Source organism: Mesoplodon densirostris, chromosome 15 (assembly GCF_025265405.1).
Source record: "Mesoplodon densirostris isolate mMesDen1 chromosome 15, mMesDen1 primary haplotype, whole genome shotgun sequence".
Taxonomy (NCBI): Eukaryota; Metazoa; Chordata; class Mammalia; order Artiodactyla; family Ziphiidae; genus Mesoplodon; species Mesoplodon densirostris.
In genome coordinates, this window is record NC_082675.1 from 20,946,023 (window position 1) to 20,971,560 (window position 25,538).

The 25,538-nt window shown below is 48.0% G+C and overlaps 1 long non-coding RNA gene across 1 annotated transcript in view; it reads left to right on the forward strand.

Moving 5' to 3' along the window:
* LOC132503039 (uncharacterized) overlaps positions 1-24,138 on the forward strand; it is a 211,667-nt gene extending 187,529 nt beyond the window's left edge. The window contains exons 3-4 of the long non-coding RNA XR_009534549.1: positions 21,774-21,954; positions 23,858-24,138. This is a non-coding gene — a long non-coding RNA (uncharacterized LOC132503039). The remainder of the gene's footprint in view (positions 1-21,773; positions 21,955-23,857) is intronic.
* The last annotated feature ends 1,400 nt before the right edge of the window (positions 24,139-25,538 follow it).

A 25,538-nucleotide genomic window follows, 5' to 3' on the forward strand; every position in this document is an offset into this window, starting at 1 on the left:
TAGATTATCGATCTCCTGCTTGTAAGAGCAGCTGGGGTGATATATGGTGCGTGAGTCCCTTCATCCACAGCACGATTGAACATTGCCTTTGACGAAGTGCTTATTAGTCATGCGTTCCAGAAAGGGTGAAATAGCTTGTGGCTCTGAGGAAGGGCTTAGGGGGAGAATGTCAGTGCTGGGGGTACGGTGAGGAGGTTCCCCTTTGGTCTCCCTAAGGAGGAGGATGGACACTTATCTCAGCCCAGAGGGACAGGCTGTCTCTATTGAAACCTTCCGCCCCTGGATCAGCCACCACTCTCAGACTTTCACTCAAAAACATACTATCCCCTCTTCTTGACAACGTGCCTGAAACTCTACCATTAATTAGGTCGTCCCGTGGGCTTAAGAAGTTACCCGTAAGGGCTAACATGGATATGAATTCTAAAACTACTATTACTATTACACTAGTCACCCTTTCTTGAGCAATTACCCTTTTTTTTTTTTTTTTTTTTTTATTTTTTTATTTTTAATTTTATTTTACAAATTAAATCAGTTATACATATACATATGTTCCCATATCCCCTCCCTTTTGCGTCTCCCTCCCACCCTCCCTATCCCACCCCTCCAGGCGGTCACAAAGAACCGAGCTGATCTCCCTGTGCTATGCGGCTGCTTCCCACTAGCTATCTACCTTACGTTTGGTAGTGTATATATGTCCATGCCGCTCTTTCACTTTGTCACAGCTTACCCTTCCCCCTCCCCATATCCTCAAGTCCATGCTCTAGTAGGTCTGTGTCTTTATTCCTGTCTTACCCCTATGTTCTTGATGACATTTTTTTCTTAAATTCCATATATATGTGTCAGCATACAGTATTTGTCTTTCTCTTTCTGACTTACTTCACTCTGTATGACAGACTCTAGGTCCATCCACCTCATTACAAATAGCTCAATTTCATTTCTTTTTATGGCTGAGTAATATTCCATTGTATATATGTGCCACATCTTCTTTATCCATTCATCTGTTGATGGACACTTAGGTTGCTTCCATGTCCTGGCTATTGTAAATAGAGCTGCAATGAACATTTTGGTACATGACTCTTTTTGAATTATGGTTTTCTCAGGGTATATGCCCAGTAGTGGGATTGCTGGGTCATATGGTAGTTCTATTTGTAGTTTTTTAAGGAACCTCCATACCGTTCTCCATAGTGGCTGTACCAATTCACATTCCCACCAGCAGTGCAAGAGTGTTCCCTTTTTTCCACACCCTCTCCAGCATTTATTGTTTCTAGATTTTTTGATGATGGCCATTCTGACTGGTGTGAGATGATATCTCATTGTAGTTTTGATTTGCATTTCTCTAATGAGTAAAGACGTTGAGCATCGTTTCATGTGTTTGTTGGCAGTCTGTATATCTTCTGTGGAGAAATGTCTATTTAGGTCTTCTGCCCATTTTTGGATTGGGTTGTTTGTTTTTTTGCTATTGAGCTGCATGAGCTGCTTATAAATTTTGGAGATTAATCCTTTGTCAGTTGCTTCATTTGCAAATATTTTCTCCCATTCTGAGGGTTGTCTTTTGGTCTTGTTTATGGTTTCCTTTGCTGTGCAAAAGCTTTTAAGTTTCATTAGGTCCCATGTGTTTATTTTTGTCTTTATTTCCATTTCTCTAGAAGGTGGGTCAAAAAGGATCTTGCTGTGATTTATGTCATAGAGTGTTCTGCCTATGTTTTCCTCTAGGAGTTTGATAGTGTCTGGCCTTACATTTAGGTCTTTAATCCATTTTGAGCTAATTTTTGTGTATGGTGTTAGGGAGTGATCTAATCTCATACTTTTACATGTCCCTATCCAGTTTTCCCAGCACCACTTATTGAAGAGACTGTCCTTTCTCCACTGTATATTCCTGCCTCCTTTATCAAAGATAAGGTGACCATATGTCCGTGGGTTTATCTCTGGGCTTTCTATCCTGTTCCATTGATCTATCTTTCTGTTTTTGTGCCAGTACCATACTGTCTTGATTACTGTAGCTTTGTAGTATAGTCTGAAGTCAGGGAGCCTGATTCCTCCAGCTCCGTTTTTCGTTCTCAAGATTGCTTTGGCTATTCGGGGTCTTTTGTGTTTCCATACAAATTGTGAAATTTTTTGTTCTAGTTCTGTGAAAAATGCCATTGGTAGTTTGATAGGTATTGCATTGAACCTGTAGATTGCTTTGGGTAGTAGAGTCATTTTCACAATGTTGATTCTTCCAATCCAAGAACATGGTACATCTCTCCATCTATTTGTATCATCTTTAATTTCTTTCATCAGTGTCTTATAATTTTCTGCATACAGGTCTTTTGTCTCCTTAGGTAGGTTTATTCCTAGATATTTTATTCTTTTTGTTGCAATGGTAAATGGGAGTGTTTCCTTGATTTCACTTTCAGATTTTTCATCATTAGTATATAGGAATGCCAGAGATTTCTGTGCATTAATTTTGTATCCTGCAACTTTACCAAATTCATTGATTAGCTCTAGTAGTTTTCTGGTAGCATCTTTAGGATTCTCTATGTATAGTATCATGTCATCTGCAAACAGTGACAGCTTTACTTCTTCTTTTCCCATTTGGATTCCTTTTATTTCCTTTTCTTCTCTGATTGCTGTGGCTAAAACTTCCAAAACTAGGTTGAATAAGAGTGGTGAGAGTGGGCAACCTTGTCTTGTTCCTGATCTTAGTGGAAATGGTTTCAGTTTTTCACCATTGAGGATGATGCTGGCTGTGGGTTTGTCATATATGGCCTTTATTATGTTGAGGAAAGTTCCCTCTATGCCTACTTTCTGCAGGGTTTTTATCATAAATGGGTGTTGAATTTTGTCAAAAGCTTTCTCTGCATCTATTGAGATGATCATATGGTTTTTCTCCTTCAGTTTGTTAATATGGTGTATCACGTTGATTGATTTGCGTATATTGAAGAATCCTTGCATTCCTGGAATAAACCCCACTTGATCATGGTGTATGATCCTTTTAATGTGCTGTTGGATTCTGTTTGCTAGTATTTTGTTGAGGATTTTTGCATCTATGTTCATCAGTGATATTGGCCTGTAGTTTTCTTTCTTTGTGACATCCTTGTCTGGTTTTGGTATCAAGGTGATGGTGGCCTCGTAGAATGAGTTTGGGAGTGTTCCTCCCTCTGCTATATTTTGGAAGAGTTTCAGAAGGATAGGTGTTAGCTCTTCTCTAAATGCTTGATAGAATTCGCCTGTGAAGCCATCTGGTCCTGGGCTTTTGTTTGTTGGAAGATTTTTAATCACAGTTTCAATTTCAGTGCTTGTGATTGGTCTGTTCATATTTTCTATTTCTTCCTGATTCAGTCTTGGCAGGTTGTGCATTTCTAAGAATTTGTCCATTTCTTCCAGGTTGTCCATTTTATTGGCATAGAGTTGCTTGTAGTAATCTCTCATGATCTTTTGTATTTCTGCAGTGTCAGTTGTTACTTCTCCTTTTTCATTTCTAATTCTATTGATTTGAGTCTTCTCCCTTTTTTTCTTGATGAGTCTGGCTAATGGTTTATCAATTTTGTTTATCTTCTCAAAGAACCAGCTTTTAGTTTTATTGATCTTTGCTATCGTTTCCTTCATTTCTTTTTCATTTATTTCTGATCTGATTTTTATGATTTCTTTCCTTCTGCTAACTTTGGGATGTTTTTGTTCTTCTTTCTCTAATTGCTTTAGGTGCAAGGTTAGGTTGTTTATTCGAGATATTTCCTGTTTCTTAAGGTGGGATTGTATTGCCATAAACTTCCCTCTTAGAACTGCTTTTGCTGCATCCCATAGGTTTTGGGTCGTCGTGTCTCCATTGTCATTTGTTTCTAGGTATTTCTTGATTTCCTCTTTGATTTCTTCAGTGATCACTTCGTTATTAAGTAGTGTATTGTTTAGCCTCCATGTGTTTGTATGTTTTACAGCTCTTTTCCTGTAATTGATATCTAGTCTCATAGCATTGTGGTCGGAAAAGATACTTGATACAATTTCAATTTTCTTAAATTTACCAAGGCTACCCTTTTTTTTTTTTACACTTAAAGAAATAATTTCAGAGAAGCCAAGTATAAATAGACTAAAAATGCTCAGATTGGAATTCACTTGGGCAAACTGACCTCTGATTCTCCCAGGCTGTACTATATGTTCCCTCTAAGGTAACATTTTAGGGGGTTGGGGGCAAGCAGAGCAGCCAAAAATTGCTTCAAGGATAGGGATGGAATAGATAGATTTTAATTTGCCTAATTGATGGCTTCAGCTCCCTGTGTCTCAATTTTCTCATCAGAAAAGTGGAAAGGCTCATAGGATTATCATAAGGATTTAGAGATTATTCATGTAAAACCCTTAGCAAGGGGACTGGCCCTTAGCAAAAGTCCAATAAATGTTAGCAGCTTTTTTTTTTTTTTTCTTTTTGCGGTATGCGGGCCTCTCACTGTTGTGGCCTCTCCCGTTGCGGAGCACAGGCTCCGGACGCGCAGGCCCAGCGGCCATGGCTCACGGGCCCAGCCGCTCCGCGGCATATGGGATCCTCCCAGACCGGGGCACGAACCCGTATCCCCTGCATCGGCAGGCGGACTCTTAACCACTGCGCCACCAGGGAGGCCCTGTTAGCAGCTTTTGATATTAGTATTCATATTAGCTACTCAGGGGTCTGTTTCTCTCTCTATTGCATACAGCAGGCATTCTGTAAATGCTTATGGGATTAATACATTTGTCCTTACCTTTATGGCAAAAATTTGAACTGGACCATTAAGGATCATTTAATTTATTCCTTGCTTTCATCCCTATGTCAGTTAGAGCCGCCTGGAAATAATGATGATGGTGGTGATGGTGATGATGGTGATCGCCACTCCTCCTGAGGCAGCGCCCTAGATTTAGGTTCTGTGAGGGGGACAGGTGAGTTCGAATTGCTGAAGCCCTGGTGGGTGGAGTTGGGAGAGAGAAGGGGGAAAAGACCACTGTTTAAAGAACCGCTAAATCTAAGCCAAAGCTATGAAATGTCCTTATGTCCACTGTTTCCCATCCTACTGTACTCAGGGACCAATGACCATGCTAAATGAGATGATAGGCTTGCCCCGGCCCCAAACCCAGGACACCAAAAATAAAATAAAAACTCTGTTTTGCAGACTCCAAGGACGTTCAGAGTCTGGCCGTTGCTATCCCCAACCTTATCTCCTGATATTTATTCCTTATTTCTGTTATTCCAGTTTCATGAGCCTTATTTCTGTTATTTGACCATATCAGATTCTTTCCCGGATCAGGGCCTTTGCACTTGTTGTGCCCTCCACTTGAAATCCTCTTTTTCTGGCCCTTGGCATGGCCGATTCCTTCTCATCTTTTAGGTCTTAGTTTAAAGTCAGTTCTTTGGAGACACTTTTCCTCGATCTTTCAACCTAAAGCAGCCGTGTTCCACCCCAGAGTCATCCTTTACCCCAACATCTTGGCCATTATCTTAATGATAAAGAATTCAAATCAGGGTCTAAATTCTTTGCTTGTTTTTTGTCTCCCTCACTGGAAAGAGGGGAGAAGCGGTCAGGCCACCTTCATTATTGCTCTGTTCTGAGAATCTTGCCCACAGTAGATGCTCAGCATGAGGCTTTTTGATTGAAGGAGTGTGTCCTCACTGGGAGGGGCTGCTGTGAAACCATTGCCCCCACTGGATTATGGGAAGCCACTTTCCCCAGTGGTGGGATCTCTCTACAGCGGGAGATTGAAAAGGAAAGGACATCTCTGGTTCTGAATCCCCATCTAGGGTCATAGGGAGAAGCTAGACTTCTCCAAAGGGCTGGGCAAAGATAGGGAAGGAGAATTTGGTCTAGAAGTCAGTGTTTGCTCTTGGGGAGGCCGCCAGAGGGAGAGGGACTGGCTGAGGAAGAGATTCAAGTCAAGGGTGCTAGGGAGCAGCTGGGAAGGTGGAGATTGGAGCCAGGAGAGAGGGAGAGAAAGAGATAGAAGGAGGAGAGAGAGAGATGGAGAGAGAGAGAGGCAAAAAGAAGAGAAAGTAGAGAGAAATGCAGAAGAAAGAAAGAAAGAGATGGAGAGAAAGATAAAACAAGGAAGAGATGGGGAGAAAGTGAGAGCGAGAGAGGAGAGAGAGAGAGAAACAGGGAGGGAGGAAGAGATACACTTATGAAAAGAGAGAGGTGGGGGAGTGAGGGAGAGAGAAAATGATATGCAGAGAGAAAGGAAGAAGGAAAACAAGAGAAAATGTCTTTTATGGGACAAGCAATCTGTGAGAAGATAAGAGTGGGATCCCAGGAACACACGCACCAGCCTTAGGCCAGAGTCCAGGGACGTCCCATTTCAGCACTCTGGACAGAGACCCCCGAGTCTTTACTTGTGACCTTGGGCAGATCATTTCCCTGTTTGGGCCTCCGTTTCTTGGTGGTCATATGGCGCTACTCACACCTGCCACTCAGAGACATTGCTTCAGGGATGGCACAGAGCAACTACTAGTTTGAGCCACCTGGAGAGTCTTAAAGAATATTGATGCCTGAGCCCAATCCCCAAGTATTTTTAATTGTTTTGAGACAGGGCCTGGGCAATGACATTTTTAAGACGCCCTCCCCCCTGCCCAAGTAATTCTAATGGGCAGATAGTAGAAGTTAGAAACTCTAACCAGGGGATAGGAACTTCTGAAGAAGTAGCTATAGACGGCACTGCTATTTCTCAGCCCCAACGTATATGTTACACTGATTGAGAAATTGTGCCCAGAGAGGGAGGTAGTCTACCCCAGCCATACAGCCAGTGGGGCAGGCATATCAGATGGTGAGGATAATCTGGAAGGGACCCTGTGCTGGTACAAAGGCTTAGCAATGCCACCTGCACCTCTCTGCCCAAGGGCTTCCCTGTCACCAGGCTGGCTGACACCCCCAGCCCTATGGGAAATCTGTAGACTCAAGTCACTTCCTGCATGGCTGACCCCCCAGCCACTGAAGAACCCAAACATGTTAAATGCCCCTTCCTCACTTGTTCTCTGACCCATGTCACATCTGACTGCTCCTCAGCAAACCCACCTGCCATCCTCGGTCCCAGCTGAGGGACAGGCAGGAAGAATTAAAGCTGGCCCTCCTGGGATGCTGACCAAATGCTTCATGCTTGGGCTCAAATGGGACTGCTCTGGACTGTGAAACCAGTAAGAACATCAGGGGAAGAATCATCACCGACCTTTGCAGGGTCTCCTCAGTGGCCAAGTTCTTCTGCATGGGTGGAGGGTTGGGCAGGGGTTAAGGTTGCTGACTGTCTGATTGCTCAGGTCCAAATGCTGGTTGCTTCTCTGGGGATATTAGAGTGACGCAGGACAAGCAAATAAATCTTTCCAACCCTGAGTTTCATCACCTGGAAAGCAGGGTAATAAGAACTTCCTCCTCAGCTTCTTACAAACTTTTTTTTGAAATATGTCTTGAGTATGCTGCAAGTGTTTAATAAATGAGAGCTGCAAAGAAAAAGAAGAAGGAGAATAAGGGAGAGGAGGTGAGGAGGAAAGGAGGAAAAGGTGATGATGATGATGATGATGATGGCGCTTCATCCTCCTGATTACTCTGATGACTTGTTATGACTCATTATAGATGGAATAACTAGGATTTAGAGGGAAAGAGACTTTCCTGGGTTTACTCAGCAAGCTAACAGCAAAGCATAGACAAAACTCACTCTCCTTACTCCATCCACCACAGTCTGAGAAATCTCCACACTAGGAGGCTCTCAAGAAAGCCTGCTTCCCTTGGAGTTGTCTGCAGCCATGAGGATGGGTTTGCTCTGGCCCACCCACTACTGCCAGCATCAGTGAGGATGTGAGGGGTGCCACGCACAGAGAAGAGAATCCCGGCTCTGCACCAGCTGGTTCTGTATCTTTCAGCAAGTCACTCCCCATCTACAAGCCTCAGTTTTTCCTCTGTTTAATTGGAAGGGAGCTAGGTGGTCACTGAGGCTCCCGAGGAACTGATGTTCTGGGGCATATGTGATTCCGCCTGTGATCTACACTTCGCAGTTGGTCCCAGGAGCTCGGGGAGCCTCTGGGTGCATTTAGCAGCTTCCGAATTCTACCTATGGGGGATTCTATTGGTGTCTGGGGAGTTTTCTGGTGGAAAAGCTTCCTTCGATAGATCAGACTCAGGGGGTAGGTTCTCTGGAGAACGAGCAGCCTGGCAGGAAGAAAAGAGGAGGAAATCTCCAGGGCTGTGTGGGTCCCAGAGGCTGCAGAGGGGAAAGCCGGGGAAGCATGGGTACCTCTGGAGCCTGCCGGACAGCCCACAGGGTGTTGGGGCATTTGCCTGGCTTGTCTTTGAGAATCTCCCTGTCCATTGGAGCCTGACAGTGAAGTCCACAAGAAGAGGCACCAACAGTGACAGCAGAATGGGGAATCAGGCACTCATGATGTCAGAGGCAAAGGACCAGGTAAGCCACGGACAGCCAAGAAAGCCCTGGACTGGCCGTCGATGTCCTGTGTTCATATCCTGGCTCTAATGCTGTCTGCCTTTGACCTTGGGAAGACCCCTACTCCCTCCTGGGGCAATGCCGGCTTCTTTAGCCACCCCTGTTCCAGTACTCCTGGTCTCTCCTGGGCTCTTTTATTGGGAAGGGCACAGGATGGGTAGGAACTGAGATTTTTTTTTTTTTTTTTTTTTTTTTTTTTTTTTTAGTGACAGGATGGGTAAAGACTCATGAGGAAAACAGATTTTCCCGCTGTCCTCACCTCCCTGCCCTCCGGTGGGCACTGGTGCCTCCTTGTCAGAGAGAAAAGGAAGCAATACACTTATTCACAAAAAAGCCCAAGAATGGAGGGAGGGAGGTAAAGCTGTATCGTTTTCCTCTTTGTTTTGGACACTTAAGTTGTAGAATCTGTCTTTTGCCGGATGATTAGAAGCAGGAGGCCTGGGGTTGGACTCCATGGGTTTGCAGCCCTGGCTCTACTGCACCCCAGCTGTGTGACCTTGGGAAAGTGAATTGGCTTCTCTGAGCCTCATCTTCCTCGTCTGTAAACTGGGGATGATCATTTCCCCTCTGTGAGTGTCAGGCTCCCCCTCTGTATTGGGAATCAGCAAGTGCACTGAAAAATCACTGTTTATTTACAAATTGTCTCTCTTGTTTGACAAAAACTCAATAGTTAATGTGTATAATATGCCAGGCACTGTCCTAGGCACTTCACATTTATTAACTCATGTGGCTGTTCTACAACCCTATGGGTTATGTGTTGTTATTATGGCAGCCGCCTGACAAATGGGGAAAGAAAGGCTCTGAGAGGCCAGTCTCTTTGTCAAGGCCACCTATCTTTAAAGCGGCAGAGCTGGAATTGAACCCAAGTTTTGTTGACTTCAGGCTCGTGTACTTATCCATGACTCCCTAGGTCTCCTGACACCCAGGCCATGGCCTGGAAAGTCAGGCTGCTGTGGGTACCCAGCTGTCCCCCACCCCCACCTGGGTTTATCAGCCCAGCTCAGGGTCTGCTCCCCTTCACGCACACTGCCCTCCTCTCCTCTCCTCTCCCCACTGCTGAGCGATCTTGCTGAGCCATCTGCGGGGCACTGGCCAAGGTCCCAACTGATTATTGACAAATTAAAAATATAAGCTATTGACCAGACACTGGGATGGAGTCCCAGAGCTGAGGACCTGAATCTCAATGAGGCAGCTGAGCATGGAGATCGATTCTGCAGGTGGCGGAAGAGGCAGACAAATTGCCCCCTGCCTAATGTAGAGTCTGATGCTCTGGTTAATAACTACCCAGTGGGAAGTGGGGCAGGCCTCTGCCTGAATTAGCTCCCTTCCCACTCAGCAAGGGCTCCACTGGTGTAGGAGTCACGAGCACCACTTTACAGATTGGTCCATTCAGAGATACACAGGTGTTACCCAAGGTCAAAAGCTAATAAGTGGAGGGGGCTGGGATTTGAACCCAGATTCTCCTAACTATAAAGCCTGGAGCTCAGAAACTCAGGCAAACCATGCTTTCAATCCCGGCTCCATCCCTTTTGGCTGTATGACTTTGGGAAAATCACTGTACCTCTCTGAACCTTAGCTTCCTCTTATATAAAAGGTGGATAATAAAATCTACCTTGCAGGATTGTCGTAGGGATGGAACGAGAAGGCAAGAGATAGTGCCTTCTGCCCTGGACGTCTGAATGCCCCTCTCGAGCCTCTTCATCCTTCTCCATCTGCAGTTTGACTCAGGTAGCGGACCCACGTGGGCTGTATCAGCAGGCTCCCTTGCTCTCTTGTGCCCTGTATGGTTTGGCCAGTGGGAGGCAATGTCAGGAAATTGGAGGGCAGGAGTAGAGTGAGGCTGAGATATTTCTTCCTTCTGCTCCCTCCCTGCCTGGCTCTGGGTTGACAGTGGCTGTGTGGCCCTACCCAACACCTCCCTTCCTGCTGGGTGGCTCTCTCCCACAGTGGCAGCCACAGCTCTCTCCAGGACCCAGTGTCAGTCCCTCTTGTGACTCCTTGAGGCCTAGGGATGGATGGGCTCTAGGCTGCTGCTGCCCCCAGGTGCTGCTGCATCATCATCCCCTGTTGCTTTCCCTCTCCCCCTCCCTCGCTTTTGAAAGCACCCCATTCTTAAACTCTCCTAGGTTACCCCACCAAATGCACCATCCGTTTCCTGCCAAGACTCTGAAGATCCACTTAAAGTGTGGTGCACGTGTAAAGGGCTATCCTTAAAGGCATTGCCACCATCCTTACCCCTGACAGAGTCTCTCTCTTCCATTCATCCGTCACCACTCACAGGCCCCTGTTAGCACCCATCCCTCTGAACAAATATAGCCGTTTGTATAGTGGCTGTCTCTCCCAGACTGTGGCCTCCTGAGGGCAGAGCCTGGAGTTATGTGGAGCTGTCCCTGGCTGCACACTCCCTATGGCAGGGCCAGGGTCTCAGGGAGTGTTTTACAAATAAAGGAGCCTTAGACGACTCTCCTAAAGTCACAGTGTGAGAATCTGACATGGGACTAGCACTCGGGTCTCCCTCCCAGCTCACAGAGCCAGGATCTGAAAATGTCTGCTCAATGAATGAATGCGTGAACAAAAGGATAGATGAATATCACCCCCAGAACAAACAGATGAAGAGTGCTCCTTCCTTACTCCTGGTTGCACTCGTTTTCACCCAGAGGTGATTTTTGTCCCCCCTCCCCCCCAGGAGACATTTGGCCATGTCTGGAGACCTTTTTGCTTGTTACAACTTGGAAAGTTTCCTACTAGCATCTGGTGGGTAGAGGCCAGGGATGCTGCTACACATCCTATAACGCACAGGACAGTCTCCACCACAAAGAATTATCTGACCCAGGGTTGAGAAACCCTGCCTTACCTTACGCATCTTTTGAGGCGCCTACCTGCCCAGATGGCCCCAAGTAGAGGGCGGCTTTTCTAATTTTACTGGATTGGCTTAAAATTTTTCCTTATTACAAAAATAATATGTGCTTATAATAGAACATTTATAACATATAAAAATATAAGGAAGAATATTAAACACTCTCCCCAATTCCCAAACCCACTGTTAATTTTTTTTTTTTTTTTTTTTCTTTTTGCGGTATGCGGGCCTCTCACTGTTGTGGCCTCTCCCGTTGCGGAGCACAGGCTCCGGACGCGCAGGCCCAGCGGCCATGGCTCACGGGCCCAGCCGCTCCGCGGCATATGGGATCCTCCCAGACCGGGGCACGAACCCGTATCCCCTGCATCGGCAGGCGGACTCTCAACCACTGCGCCACCAGGGAGGCCCCCACTGTTAATTTTATGGTGAATATCCTTCCACTAATATTTCTGCATTTACGCAGGTTCATACAGCCACGTGCTCACATCTGTCAACTTCATTCGAAAATTGAACATCATTTCGAAAATGCAGTTTTTGTTTACGAGATTTTTACCACGTTCTATCTTAATCGTTAGTCTTTAACAGCTTTCTAAAGAGCAGTACAGAATCCCATTGTAGGTACAATCCATGATGTAGTGGAAATATTTGGGATGGTTTCAATCTTCGTACCCATGATCTTCCCTGAGAATGGGTTCTTGGAAGTGGTATTAGTGGGTCAGAAACAGAAATTTTAAGTCTCTTGTTACGTAACTAGATGCCTTCCAGAAAGGTGATTTCCGGGGACGTCCCTGGCCGTCCAGTGGTTAAGACTCTGCGGTTCCACTTCAGGGGGCACGGGTTTGATCTCTGATCTGAGGTGTGACCAAAAAAAAAAAAAAAAAAAAAATCCGAAAGGTGATTTCCCTCTCCAGTGTTGGTCAAGGGACCTAGCTCACCTTCCTCCCGCTAATACAGAATCAACTCATTAAAATCTGTGCCAAACCAAGAATTTGCTTCTTGTGAGATTGTCTATATACATTTTTTCATGGGTCCATCCGTCGTTTACATTTCTTCTTCTGGGAACTGTTCATTTCCTTTGACATTTTTTCTCTTAGGGTTTTAGTGTTTTCTGTTTGATATGCAAGAGCCTGGTAAAAAATATGGGGGGCACTAACCATTTGTTTATCGTAAGCGTTGCAAATATTTTTCATCTGTTTCTCAGCTGGATTTTTTTTTAACATCTTTATTGGAGTATAATTGCTTTACAATGTTGTGTTAGTTTCTGCTGTATAACAAAGCAAATCAGCTATACATATACTTATATCCGCATATCCCTGCCCTCCTGCATCTCCCTCCCACCCTCCCCATCCCACCCCCTCTAGGTGGTCACAAAGCATGGAGCTGATCTCCCTGTGCCATGCAGCTGCTTCCCACTAGCTAGCTATTTTACATTTGGTAGTGTATATATGTCCATGCCTCTCTCTCACTTCGTCCCAGCTTACCCTTCCCCCTCCCCGTGTCCTCAAGTCCATTCTCTACATCTGGGTCTTTATTCCTGTCCTGCCCCTAGGTTCTTCAGAACCATTTTTTTTTTTTTTTTTAGATTCCATATATATGTGTTCGCATACGGTATTTGTTTTTCTCTTTCTGTCAGCTGGATTTTAATTTCATTTATTGTCTTTAGTTACACCTTTTTTCTATTTCATTTCAGGTACACAAATCTATCCAATTTTCCCTTCCTTTGTGATTCATTTCTTTGTTTCTTTCTGCTTAAGAAATGCCTTCCCCTCTGTGGTATCCTTAACTCTCCATTTTTATCTTCAAAATTTCATTAATTTTTACATTTGGCTCTGCATTTACAAAATTCATCTGGAATTTATTTTGTTGTATAAAGTGAGAATCTAGATTGATATTCCTTCCCCTCCCCCACCCCCCAAAATAAAGGCCATTCTCCTTGGGGGAGGATGTCAAAGTACAGGAAGGGTCTTCTCCGGGAGCTCTGTTGAGACCGCTCTCCAGTCTTCTTAGAGGCCACGGAGGGCTCAGCATCACGGGGGCACCAGGGGATGAGGAGCATACTGACCTCCCTCCTCCAGAAGATCGTGAGGCCCACGTCATAGCAGATTAGGCCATCAAATGATCGGGTATTCAGCACTCCTCAGTAGGTGTGCCTGCTGTAGCCCTTCCTACATCCATTTACCTTTTAATGCTTTGCCCTTGAAATTAACTCAAACTGGATGCAAGACGCTGCTTTGGTGAGACACCTTCTGAGTTTTCTGTAAAAACTGCACTGACTGCATTCCCATTATAGTGTCCTGTATCCCCAGGGTGAAGGGCTGTATCCATCTCCAGGCAGCCCGGTGGATGGAAGGAGATCCGGTTGGGCTTGGGAGTCAGGCAGACTCCCCTCGCCCCCAGATACCTGTGTGTGACCTCAGGCAAGGCGCTCCCTGAATGTTGCTGAGTGCTGTGTATTTTAGAAGTTAAGCTACTGTCCCGTCTCCCTGAAGGAGTTGTGAGCCGTCCACGACATAACAAACGTGGATTGCTTTCCACTGTGGCTGGAACACACTGGGCGCCTGCTCAAAGAGATGGTAGCTACAAAAATCACACCACTGTTTTCCATTTTCAAAGCAGGAAAATTCCTGTCTTGCTCAAGGACCTGATTTGCATCTGTTTATGAGATAGAATTACAGAACGCCCTGCGTGTGACTCTCTGGGTTGGTTTCCAGGTGCGTGACACCCAGGGAAGTGGTCAGTGAAGAAGCTAAGACAATGTCTTACCAGGAGCTCAGGATCTACAGGCTCTGGAGACACACTCCCTGGGTTCAAATCTGCCCACCAGCACTCCCTGGCTGAGGTACCTTGTCCAGTCCAGTCTCTCTAAGCCTCAGTTTTATCATCTGGAAATTAGAAGCAATAGCATTACTCTCCCTGTGTAGCTGCCTCCTGTATTATTTTGGAACAAATCGAGACACCCTGCCATTTCATCTTAGGATAGTGCTGCATCTACCTCTGAGAGATAAGGACCCTTTAAAAAATATTTTAAATTAAATTTTAAGCCACTATGTTATTCTCACCTTGGGTGGTTTCTAATACACACTCAAGTCTGAGATGCTGCCCTAGATTGGTTTTTGGCTCCATGAGGGGAGGGCCAATGCTGTCCTAACGAGTGTAAGCATTTCCCAAAATCCTGCTGAATGTCAGCTGTTTGGGTTAGAACTTGGAGTAAACAAGGAAACAAACAGGAGACAGGAAGAGTTAAACACTTCAGTGAAGGAAGGAGCCAGACTTCATTGGCAAAAGGAATTTTTTTTCCTTTTTGCTTCTGCAGCCCCAAGCTTGGAGCTTGGCACTCTGGGGAAGGCACCAATCAGATTGTTGCCTGCATGTTGGAAAATATTTATGTCACCTACCAAGCTGGGAGCATACTCAGCGGGTTTCCGGGGCCGCCTGATAGACAAGGTCGCATCCCAGCAGCTGTGAGGAAGGAGGCGTGCCGGCCTGGCAGCTGTGCTCGGCGCTGGAGGCTGCCAGCAAGCCTGGCATCGCACGTTAGAGGGAGACATACTTCTGTGACCACCAGCTCGAGGGCAGTGGGGAGTCGGGGGACCCCTGCTGCCTGAGACAGCCGCAGGTCAGCTGCAGGGGGTGTGGAAGCTGGGAAAGGATGAGGAAAGGGCACAGACAAGGGGATGGGGGCGGAGTAGGAATCTGGCATTTACGAGGTGCTGGCATTGCGAAAAGTGCTTTAGAAGTGTTATCTCCATGAATCTTTGTCACATCGCCTGAGAGGGATAAGGTCATGACCATTTTACAGGTGAGGAAACTGAGGCTTTGAGAGAGTTGGTGAAACAGGGAGCTGGGACTCCATCTCTAGTTTGTCTTTCTCAGATCCTGCAGAAAAAACATTTATCATTAAGCTATAACTCCTATATACATTAAAAAACCCAGAAAAAAACAAAACAAACAAAAAAACGTACCACCAACTACCATTATCTATCTATCTATCTATCCATCCATCCATCCATTGATCCATCCCTAGTTTGCTGGATATTGCTATTTATCAACTTGCATTCAACAGTGAAGTCCTATCCTATAGAGTTGTAAAGACCTCCAATTTTGATTACAAGGGACAGCAAGCCCTTGAGGTTGTACCTCCACAACGTGGGGCTCCAATGATCAACCTTACATTTCCACCACTGCCCTGAGGATGCAAATTGCACCGGCCTGCCCTGGCTAGTTGTTAAGAGTACGAGCCCTAGAGTCAAACTGCCTGGGTTCAAATCCCAACTCAGCCACTTATTTTGTGGCCTTGGGCAAGTTACTTTTCCTCTGTGCCTCAGTTCCTCACCTGTAAAATGGAGATATGAATAGGACTTCTAGAAGTTTTGAAGATTGAGTAAATATTTGTAAAATGCTTAGCACAGTGGCTGGCCCACTGGGAGCTGTATTATATGTACTTGCTGTCCCAGTTACTCTGGCTGTGTTAAAAAAATCACCCCAAAACTCAGTGACATGAAGCACTGAGCATTTATTATGCTCATGGTGTCTGTGGGTCAGGAGTTCAGATAGGCCACAGTGGGGATGGCTTGTCCCTGCTCCATGATCTCTAGGACTTCAACCAGAAGGCTTGAAGGCTGGGAGTTGGAATCATCTGAAATCTCACTTACTTGCTTAATCGACGGCTGATGAGGGTTGTAAGCTGAGAACTTAGCTGGGACGATAGGCCAGCACATCCACTCACAGCCTCTCCATGGAGCCTGGGCTTCCTCACAACATGGTGGCTGGTTCCAAGCCTGGGCATCCCAGGAAAAAGAGGTCCAGGTAGAAACCGTGTCCCCCTAGCCCCCGAAGTCACATGCCGTTACTATTAATGAAATTCAGTTGTCAGAGCAGTCACAAATCTTCCCAGGGTCAAAGGGAAGGGGAATAGATACCACTTCTTGATGGGGTGTGGCAAAGCTTTTGAAGAGCAGAAAGGGTTGGAAATATTGCTGTGGCCCTTTTGGAGGAATATGAACTGCTACAGCCATTGGCCATCCTCAAGCTGCAGGCATGGGGATCTTGAGGAAGGAGGTCTCAGGGAGCTCTTGTGGCCAGCATTATACCTCCCTTGGTGCACCCACAATTGTGCCTCCTGAGCTCTGGTAACATCCCCAAGATACTCAGGTCAGGTCCCCACCTTCCCCACCATCCAGCCCCCAACCTCATTTTGGTCTTGGGGTGCTCCTCCTGCATCCCTGTTGTCCCCAAATGTGTGCTCCATTCCCTTTACCCTTCAGGGTATCCAGTACCATTCTGGGGGACTCAGACACCTCATAAAACATAGGAAGGGCCCCCGGCTTATTTAAACACCTTCTCCCTGAGGCAGGGCAGCACCACGGGCCTGGCTCCCGGCTTGGATGGAAGAAGAAAAAGAGGGAGAATGAACCCAGTTACATCCATGCTCTGAGCCAGGCCTGGGACCAACTCAGAGAGGCACAAGCAGTCCCGCCCGCCCTCTGTCTCCCCTCTCCTTGCCGACAGAGGGCCTGGAGGAACAGGGAGAGGGCTGAGCAGAGCTGGAGGCTTGAGAAGAGCAGCAAAGTGTTGAGAAGTCAGGTTCTAGTTTCAACCAGCATCTCCGTGGGTGATGTGGGCAGACAGGATGCCTTGGGGATGCGAGCAAAAAAAACACCAAAAAACACACAAACAACTTCAAAATGTTTATAGACCCCATGTGACCTTGCTCAAGGCTGTTAGCCCAGAGTTTTACAATCACGTGCGTGGTTGTTTGGCTCGGTCTCCTCCTTCGTCATGTGTTTCCAGGGAGCTAGTGTCCTGTAAGGGGAAGGGCTCTGCCTGGTTTTGTTGACCATTCATTTCAGTGCTTAGTATGTGACAGAAGTGACAGAGCATGTATTAGCTAATGAAATAATTGATTCAGTAAATCAACCTTCCTGAGTATCGATTACAGACTAGGCATGGTTCTAGAACATAGGATACAGTGGCTAGTGGAACCGGCACAGCCCTTATCTTCATAGAACTTCATTCTAGTGGAAGACAATAGTCACTGAACAAGATAAATTAATTTATGATATAATGTCAGAAGGCAAGGAACACTCTGTGGAAATTAAAAGGGGGATAAAGGATAAAGAGTGACAGGGAGTTGCTAACTTATATCGAGAGTGATCAGAGAAGGCCTTTTGGAAGTGGTGAAGTTTGAGCAGAGGCCTAGTGAAGGAAGGGAGTAAGCCATGGGGGTGTCGGGGAAAGAGTTTCTGACAGAGGAGAGAGCAGATGCAAAGTGCCTGCAGCAGCAATGTTAGAGTGATTGGAGTGGGGTGAGAGGGGAGAGTGGAGGGAAACAGGTTCAGGGGCAGTTCTGTGGTACCCTGTAGACCGCAGTAAGGATGTTGGGTTTCATAATAAGTATGTATAAAGTCAAATGAATGAAGAAATAAATGAAACAATGGAGAGATGGATGGGTTTATGGATGGATGGGTAGATGAATGGAGGGATGGATGGAAGGATGGATGTATGGGTGGTTGGATGAGTAAATGGATAGATGTATGGATGGGTGATGGGATGGATGAATGGATTGAAAGATAGGTGGATGGATGGATGCAGATGGATGGATAGGTCAGTAAACAAATGAATGGATGGGTGGATGAATGGTTGGGTGGATGGGTGGATACATGGATTAGTGAGTGGACATATGGATAGATGGATGGATGGATGGATGGATGGATGGATGGGTGGTTGGGTGGATAAATGTATGGATAGATGAAGGAATGGATGAATGGATTGCAAGATAGGTGGATGGATGTATGCATGGATGCATGAATGGATGGATGGGTAGGTAAACAGATGGCTGGGGGGCGGTGGAATGAATGGTTGGGTGGATGGGTGAATGCACAGGTGAATAGGTAGATAGATGAATGGATGGATGGATGTACAGATGGACAGTTGGTCCCTAGGCACACGTGTACGAAACTAAACCTCTGCATTGCCTTTCCGTCTCTAACTCACATTAGAGCCTTGCCCCAGTATGGGAAACACCCCAGGAAGAATGAGGCATGGCACAGTTGATGCCCAGATGCTCTCAGGGGCACAGGCTGAACCTTAAATAACTCCTTTTCTTTCATAGGAAGAGCGGTTCTAGAGGCACAGGCACTGGGAGGCGTTTGGGGCAGGCGGCCGTCACTAACAGATTCATTAAGCTCGCTCCAGAGCAACGATAAAAAATCAATTTAGTTCACCAGGCAGCTTGAACAGGCGCCAGGAGCTGGGGAGCCCTCCCATCCGTGAGCTCGGGGCGTGTGGAGAGGTGCTGTGGAATTGGTGGAGCTGGAGCCTGGCAGCGCCCCGTTGTCAGGGACCCCCCCCACCACCGCAGGGCTGCAGGGCCTCTGACAGGATGCCCGTGGAGGGGGAGGGACAGGACCAGAGTGGACTCCTTTGAGCATCCCAGGCAGTGCTGCAGACACACCTGACTTGCTGGCATGCTGGCCACGATCTTGCTCCCCCACTGCCCTGATTCATTCAGTGATACCTTAACAGCCCCTGAGAGCTGACTAAGTGCAGTGGACTGAGCAAGGGGGCCTGGGAGGTCTAGGCAAGGTCTGTCCCTTATGGAGCTCCCAGTCTGGGGAGCAGACCTGGGCCCAGTATAGGAGGGTGGGTGTGAGCAGAGGGGTGGGGAGGGGTGAGAGGAGAGAAGACGGGGAGAAGATGGCACGAGGGGTTCAGCAGAAGGAGAGAATTTGCGTCCGTCTGTGTCACAGCAGGAAACAAGCAGCCGCTCAACCTGGGGTGACCAAGGGGACATGTAATGAAGGGAGGAAGGATCAGAGTGTGGCCAGAGTTATGGGGGCCCAAAAGGATGGTGCAGCACCTCTGGGCTGGCAACAGAGGGGAGCCATTGGTACCCCGAGGCCTGGAGGAGAGAGAAGGGGTGTCACTGGGACCTGGAGAGAGGTGTGGCTGCAGGAGATAGCTGCCCACCAGGGCCTGGACTGCAGGGGCGGAGTCAGGACAACAAACTCCCCAGTCTCCCTTGCCTTCCGCACCCTGAGCCCCTTCGGGATCTGCATCCAGAAGCCAGGGCTGAGTGAGCCAGGCGATGTGGTCTGCAGAAGCTACGTTCACAGAGTACAGGGCTGGGTGATTCAGATGAGGGAGAAGCTGAGGGGCAGATGGAGAATATACAGGGCAGCCCTGTAGGAACCGGTCTAATAGAGCTCAGTGACTCAGTGCGGAGAGAAATCGCTCATCGGAGCCTCATCAGGGAACGTTGTGGCTCCCGACAGAGTCCTGGCTCCTTCTGGGATGAATGGGCTTGTGGCGATTTCCTGGGAGAGGCTGGTTGAAGTGAATGGATGCAGGTAGGTGGGAGTTGGGAAGAGATGGGTAGAGAGGCAGAGATGCATGGAGGGGCAGGGAACAAAGTGATGGGGTGGAGAGGGGGAGAGAGTGAGTGGGAGAGGGGGAGACAGAGAGTGAGTGAGAGAGAGAGAGAGAAAGCACGAGTAGGAAAGAGGGACAGACAGAGCAAGAGAGAGACAGACACAGAGAGACATTTAAAGAGACAGACAGACAAAAAGACATGGGGATTGAGGAGGGAGGATGGAGAGGGAGAAGAGCAAAGGAAACACATGAGAGGATGTAACCAAAGGAACAGGGGAGAAAGAGAGACAGAGGAAGGAGGAAAAAGAGGGAGAACAAGGAAACAGAAAAAAATGAGAGAAAATGATGGAGGAGAGGGAGGGGAAAGAGGAAGACGCGGAGGGCTTTGGAGGGCCACCTAGGCTAGGGTCATGCTGGGAGCCCCTGTCGGGCAGGGCACCAATGCAGAGAAAGGGTGCGAGAGCTGGAAGTCTGGGGAAACTGAGGCACAGGGATGGAAAGTGACTTTGTCGAGGGCATCCAGCAGGCTGGGACTTCACTGCTGCACCAAGCTCTCATTTAATCCACCTCCCTGCTTTCTTGGTCACATCAAAGGCAACCTTGAAATGAGAACAGGAGAGAAATAGAATTTCTTGAACACCTACCATGTGTCAGGCATTTAATTGATATTGACTGGTGGGCTCCTCACAATAAGGGTAGTGAGTCTTCATACTATGACTATTTCCATTTACAGATAGGGAAACTGAGGCTCAGAGAGGTGGCTCCACCAGGACGTGGCCGTGTCCGGGCTGAGACCCAAGTCCTCCTGGCGTTAACTCTTGCCCACACCCCTCTGGGTTTGCTGCCCATTGCTCTGGACCCTGACATGAAGAGGACCATGTGTGGATGGCGTGGAGAGGAGAGAGCTCTCTTCATCATTCCTCTGGGTCTCCCTCTGCCAAGGAACGCAGCCAAAATTCCTTGGAATCTGTTGCTTTAAGCTACGCACAGGGGGGAACAGAATCAGACGGGGATGTTTGTAATGGTTTCCAAATGTCTGGCTGCAGCTGCCTTCTCGGCAGCGAGAGACAAGGAGGCCTGGGGTCGGGGGAGACCTGCTCCCTGCCTCTGTCTCCCACATGCATTTCAGGGGCGCTGATACTTCTAGAGCCCTGGGTAGAGCGATGTGCTGCTCTGGTAAACAAGCTAAGGGATGAAGGAGGGAATGAATGGATAGATGAAGAAGGAAATGAGTGGATGGTGCAGGGTACAACTTTCCTTATCTGTAAAGTGGGGATAGTTACACCACGATCGATCACTCCTTCCATTCCACGAAGTCCTTACACGCATTTACCATCTTGATGAAATCTCACAAGGATCCCATTGGCACGCCCATTTGACAGACCGTAAAACTGAGGCTCTGAGGTAAAGGTGCTGGCCTGAGCCGTATAGTGATGAAGGAGGGAGCTCTTGAATCTGGTCTGTTTCCAGAATTCCTGCTCCTGTTTACACGGGCACTCAGTAGACGTTCAGATGATCTCAGTTTAAATGCTACATTGATGAGAGCCTCCTACGGGCAGGGGCCAGTGGTCAGTGCCAGTGAGTCTTCTGTGAGTCACACAGACCTGATCTCTGTGGGGACAGCCATCCCTGATGAGTCACCCCCCCTTACCAAGACTCAGTTTCCTCTTCTTAGAGTGGGTCATCATGGCCTCAGACTTGCTGGGTTGTTGTGGGAGGCTGACTGGATATGAGTGGGAAACATTTCCCACCACTGACAGGCACACAGTAGGTGGTTTTTTAAAATAGCATCAATAGTATATTGTAAATAATGGCTAGTTATTTTTGACTGTCTACTGCTCTTTATGTGATTTTTTTCCTCACTTAATCCTCCCTCCAACCCTATGAGGTCAGTTTGACCCCTATTTTATAGAAAGAATGAGGCTCAGAGAGGTTAAGTGGCCTGCATGAGGTCACAGAGCTAGGACGCGGCTGAATTGAGAGCCTGGTTTATCAACCCCTAGGCTTTTTAGTTAACACACATGTGTGAGAACATGCCAATCCATGCCTGCCGCATAGGACCTTATAAAAAACGCTAGCCTCTCCTTTTCTTCCCTATGAGGAATTTACTGTGTTCTTCTGCTTTCAGAGATGGGGATCTGAGGTCCGGGACCGAAACAACATGCCTGAGCCATGTGACAGCGTGTCCTCCTGCACCGGGTTCCAGATCCTAGAGAAAAGGGCTCAGAAGTGCCCGACAAACCCTCCTACCAGGCTCAAGGCCCCTCCTCCAATAAGACATCTTCCCACAGAATCACATCTCTGTTAAGGTGGGTTAATCGTGATTTGCTTTTAATTCACACGTACCTGGTTTGTAGTTGTCTGATTAGAAATATGAAAGAGGTTTGTTGCAGAAAAGATAGAAGATGATTCCAGTTGCCCACAATTCCCCTATTTGGAGAAGACCGCAGTTTGGCATTTTATCTGTTCCTTCTTGGTACAATTGCCGTCATTGTGAGCATACATAATACTCAGCTCTGCATATATTGATTTTTTCCCTTAAAGCCAAGTCTGTTGTTTTCTATTGATGAGAGTAGTAAGTACAAAAGGATGAGAAGATCAAGTCCTATTTAAGGAAAGGCACCTCTGTTAATACTTTGGCATGGACTTATCCAGGGTGTGTCACTCACGCACATACCCCCGAGCCCCATCCACACATATATATATTTGACATCATTCAGGTCCGACTTTGGATCAGGGTCTGAAGCTCAAAAGCCCTGGTAACTCACAGGAGAGAGTGCAGGGGTCGGATGGGGGCCGAGCAAGCCGGACTCCACGTGTCCCACCCACGGGGACAGCTGCTCTCACTCTACCCGGCTGCTGCCTTGTAGGAATGCAAGCCCAGCATTACTACGTGTCCCAATTTTGCAAGAGATTCCAGAAATCTAGACTTTTATATGAAAACTCCCATTTGAAAAATATTGCAGCAAATTCCATTTAAATAAAGCATATGCGGAACAAAAAAGACACCCTGTGGGGCTGCCCTGAGTTTGCAACCTCTGTCCTTCGTGTCATGCAGACGTCCAGTCTTCACTTTTAATTTAGCAGACACGTGTGCTCAACGTTCTGTTGTGGAGCAATCCCTCATGCCTCCGCGATGCGGGTTTTAAATCGGAAGGGCACTTTTTCTCCCAGTTTTCTTCCTTGTGTCCGCTTCTTCCCAACCCCCTCCCTCCAGCTCCTCCCCTTCTTCTTTCCCTCCCTCCCACCCCCAACCATTCAATTTTATTAATGGTTGATTTTCTTTTTAAACTGTCCGGAGGCTGCTGCAAGCTCCACGGTTGCCGGTGGCTGATCGATATCTTGGTGCGGGGAGGGTGTTATTTCATCAGCTAAGTGCCAGGTAATCTACTTGGTAAAACCCATAGCCTCTTTTTGAGCTGGCAGAGATGAGGCAAAGGAGGCTGGCCAAAGACCCAAATATGCTGCCCGGATGGAATCGGCAGGAGATGTGTGGAGACCCCTGTGGAGGTTTGATCTGGGTGTCTCTGGTCCCCCACGTTGTACCCATCCCATCTCCTCCCTCTCTGTCTGCAATCAATCACAGCGACGTCTGCAAAGCTTATAACTGTAGTTAGAATTCTTCCATCTGTAGTAGGGGAAACCTTAACTTCATTGAACTGTCACAAGAATGCTACCTTGGGAGCAAGATGCTCAGTTGGAAGGCGGTAACTGAGGCAAGGAGAGGTTTTGTGGCATCACCAAGCCCCCAGCAGACAGAGCCAGATTCGAACCCAGGGCTGGCTGACTCCTGGTCCTGTGTTCTTCCTGCACAGGAGCTGGCTCAGGGGCGGCCAGGGGAAGGGGCTTGCGTGGAGTAGTGTGGACCCCTGGCCCAGCCACAGAGGAAGTCCCCGTGGCCTTGTGAACAATTTTACCACATTCCTCTGGTTCCTCTTTATGGAGACTGGTAGTCCCAGACGTTGTTCAATTACGGATTTATGGCCACCGCCAGGGCCGGCCAGCACTCTCCTCTCCACGGCTGGAAGGCATTAGAGCTGCGAGAGGATGCAAACGGCTTTCCTGGCGACAGAGGCCCTGTGAGAACTTGAGCTCCAGCCCAGGGACAGGATTTTCCTGTTATTGGAGGGTCAGTTTCAGCACAGAAGGCAGGGGGGCGAAGGTGTGAGCAACCTGATACCCACAACACATGATTTCCATTGATTTTCTTAGCAGGACACCTGGGGACAAGGTTCCAGATTGTAGGGACCCCACTGGGATGGGGGCTTGTGGAAGAGCTGGGGGTCCGAGAGCTCCCAGAAGGAGGAGAAGGGAATCCAAGTGGTGAAGAACATGGGCTTTGGAGCTGGACAGAGGGGTTCGAGTCCCAGCTGCTCCACTTCCTCACCTGAGAACCGTGGATTCTCCACCGCATTCCTCTAAGCCTCTGTGTTCTTACCCGTGAAGTGGGGATGACAGTGGTACCTGCTTCACAGAGCTGCTGCAATGATTAAATGAAATGATGTGATTCACATGTTTGACACAGGGCTCGGCGTGAATCATCCTCATCGAATTAGATGTTCTCACCAGTGATAAAGGGAGGAAATGTGGACTCCTCAGTGGCCGCTGTGGGCTGGGCATGGGGCCGAGTCTTTGGTATATACTGTCCCACGCAATCCTCACAACAGCCCATTTGAAAGATGAGGACGTGGAGGCTCAGAGAAGCGTAAGGTGGCCCGTTCCACCAAGAGCCCGGGATTGAAGCCAGATGCATCTGGCCCTTCCAGTTACACCATGTGACCCAACCCCCGCCCCCCCAGACACTGGTGAGTGTGGCAGGTGGAGAGCGACCGTATCCAGAGCTGAAGACAAGAGAAGCAGTGTGAGCAAACCCGATGAGGAGTCCGATCCTGGGGTGGATGCTGTGTGTCTCCACCCGGGTGCCCCGACAGGGAGGCAGGGAGCCCTGGTCTTGGGGGCCCCCCCAAAGTCTGAAAGGAATCATGAATCTCCGTCGGGTTGTCTCCTAAGGGCAGAGATAGCGGGAGTCAGAGTCCTGACTACCTGGGAGTGTGCTAGGCTCGCTGGGGAGGAATCCCAGCCCTGACCGCTCAGTACTTCCGGGACAAGGCAGGCTGCTTCTCTGAGACGTGAATCGGGGTGTGCCAGCCAGAGGTGTTACAGAGATTAAATAGGCAAACGCGAAAAAGGCTGTTGAAGGTTGGCTCCTCTGGACACAGACCCCGAGGCTCTGGGGCTTTGAGTGCAGGGGGTTTATTGGGATGCAGTAAGGGAGACCCTTAGGATCAATACTTTGGGGGTAGGGAAACAAGCAGAATGAGGCAGAGAGAAGTTGGAGTGTGATTCAGTTTCCCCCAGGGTCTCAGCTGATCCCATGGGAGCTCCAGAGCTGAGCTGGCTCTTACAGTCGTCCTGCCTAGAGGCAAGGAGGCCAGGCCCGTGTACCCCCATCACTGACCAGACACTGGAAGGAGGTTTGACCTTGGACAAAGCAGCTCTCTCCAGCAAAGGGCAGTTGCTAGGTCCAGGCGCTCAGCTGGGAGCCGTCAGCCCTCGCAGCAGCTGGGGCGATGTCTAGGTGGCCACCATAGCAAAGAGACAGCAAAGAGCCACTTGACACCTGGGTGGGTACAAGCACGTCGCTTGCCTTTTCCTCTGCCAGGGAGCCTCCCATTAAGGCCAAGGGCAGGCAGGGGTGAAAGGAGGCTGCCTTCCATGTGAGCAGGAAGCCGGGCTGGGGGAGAAGGTGTGATGGACGCCAAGAGGGAATTCTGCTCCGCCCGTGATGTTTCACAGTGCTGGGATCTTAGGTGAGCCCGTTGCATGCTGGTGGTGGCGGCAGGGAGGGTGTATGTGCCCTGAATGACACAGCTGGCAGCGTCTGGTCAAGGGA